The sequence below is a fragment of the Schistocerca gregaria genome, unplaced genomic scaffold (genome assembly GCF_023897955.1).
Source record: "Schistocerca gregaria isolate iqSchGreg1 unplaced genomic scaffold, iqSchGreg1.2 ptg000327l, whole genome shotgun sequence".
NCBI classification, from domain to species: domain Eukaryota; kingdom Metazoa; phylum Arthropoda; class Insecta; order Orthoptera; family Acrididae; genus Schistocerca; species Schistocerca gregaria.
Window position 1 is genome coordinate 474,772 of NW_026061797.1, and position 2,649 is coordinate 477,420.

Here is a 2,649-nt window from a genome sequence, read left to right on the forward strand (position 1 = left end):
GACTACTTCTTACTGGCTATTACATCAACTTAGAAGCATCATTTGTGTTCTACTATGGTGCTTTTAATGTCTCCGAATATCGCAGCACGCGACATAGCTTTGTAGACGATAAGTACAACCGTTTCAGAGACAAGAGCGGCCAATGTGACGATCTGGCTTTAAGTCGATTCGATAACAAATGACGAAAACGGACGGATTTCTCAGGTTTTTACTACATATGAACACTTTTCACATTCTCCCGTGCAACTCGGCTGCTAGTCCTCCCTAATGCAAAATCTTAAGTTCCTAGCTCATGTCCAAGGCACCAAAGCCAGCTAAAAAGTCAATAATCGATACCTAAAACTTGAATTGTACTACTTCTTACTGGCTATTACATCAACTTACAAGCTTCATCTGTGTTCTACTATGGTGATTTTAGTGTCTCCGCATACCGCAGGACGCGACATAGCTTTGCAGACGATAAGTACAAGCGTTTCAGAGAGAAGAGCGGCCAATGTGACGATCTGGCTCTAAGTCGATTCGATAACAAATGACGAAAACCGACCGATTTCTCAGGTTTTTACTACATATGAACACTTTTCACATTCTCCCTTGCAAGTCGGCTGCTAGTCCTCCTTTCATACAGAATCTTAAGGTCCTAGCTCATGTCCAAGGCACCAAAGCCAGCTAAAAAGTCAATAATCAATACCTAAAACTTGAATTGTACTACTTCATCCTGGCTATTACATCAACTTAGAAGCTTCATCTGTGTTCTACTACGGTGCTTTTAGTTTCTCCGCATACCGCAGCACGCGACATAGTTTTGCAGACGATAAGTACAACCGTTTCAGAGAGAAGAGCGGCCAATGTGACGATCTGGCTTTAAGTCGATTCGATAACAAATGACGAAAACGGACGGATTTCACAGGTTTTTAATACATATGAACACTTTTTACATTCTCCCCTGCAACTCGGCTGCTAGGCCTCCTTTCATGCAGAATCTTAAGGTCCTAGCTCATGTCCAAGGCACCAAAGCCAGCTAAAAAGTCAATAATCAATACCTAAAACTTGAATTGTACTACTTCTTCCTGGCTATTACATCAACTTAGAAGCTTCATCTGTGTTCTACTACGGTGCTTTTAGTTTCTCCGCATACCGCAGCACGCGACATAGTTTTGCAGACGATAAGTACAACCGTTTCAGAGAGAAGAGCGGCCAATGTGACGATCTGGCTTTAAGTCGATTCGATAACAAATGACGAAAATGGACGGATTTCTCAGGTTTTTACTACATATGAACACTTTTCACATACTCCCGTGCAACGCGGCCGCTAGTCCTCGTTTCATGCAGAATCATAAGGTCCTAGCTCATGTCCAAGGCACCAAAGCCAGCTAAAAAGTCAATAATCGATACCTAAATCTTGAATTGGACTACTTCTTACTGGCTATTACATCAACTTAGAAGCATCATTTGTGTTCTACTATGGTGCTTTTAATGTCTCCGAATATCGCAGCACGCGACATAGCTTTGTAGACGATAAGTACAACTGTTTCAGAGACAAGAGCGGCCAATGTGACGATCTGGCTTTAAGTCGATTCGATAACAAATGACGAAAACGGACGGATTTCTCAGGTTTTTACTACATATGAACACTTTTCACATTCTCCCGTGCAACTCGGCTGCTAGTCCTCCCTAATGCAAAATCTTAAGTTCCTAGCTCATGTCCAAGGCACCAAAGCCAGCTAAAAAGTCAATAATCGATACCTAAAACTTGAATTGTACTACTTCTTACTGGCTATTACATCAACTTACAAGCTTCATCTGTGTTCTACTATGGTGATTTTAGTGTCTCCGCATACCGCAGGACGCGACATAGCTTTGCAGACGATAAGTACAAGCGTTTCAGAGAGAAGAGCGGCCAATGTGACGATCTGGCTCTAAGTCGATTCGATAACAAATGACGAAAACCGACCGATTTCTCAGGTTTTTACTACATATGAACACTTTTCACATTCTCCCTTGCAAGTCGGCTGCTAGTCCTCCTTTCATACAGAATCTTAAGGTCCTAGCTCATGTCCAAGGCACCAAAGCCAGCTAAAAAGTCAATAATCAATACCTAAAACTTGAATTGTACTACTTCTTACTGGCTATTACATCAACTTAGAAGCTTCATCTGTGTTCTACTACGGTGCTTTTAGTTTCTCCGCATACCGCAGCACGCGACATAGTTTTGCAGACGATAAGTACAACCGTTTCAGAGAGAAGAGCGGCCAATGTGACGATCTGGCTTTAAGTCGATTCGATAACAAATGACGAAAACGGACGGATTTCACAGGTTTTTAATACATATGAACACTTTTTACATTCTCCCCTGCAACTCGGCTGCTAGGCCTCCTTTCATGCAGAATCTTAAGGTCCTAGCTCATGTCCAAGGCACCAAAGCCAGCTAAAAAGTCAATAATCGATACCTAAAACTTGAATTGTACTACTTCTTACTGGCTATTACATCAACTTAGAAGGTTCATCTGTGTTCTACTATGGTGATTGTAGTGTTTCCGCATACCGCAGCACGCGACATAGCTTTGCAGACGATAAGTACAAGTGTTTCAGAGAGAAGAGCGGCCAATGTGACGATCTGGCTTTAAGTCGATTCGATAACAAATGACGAAA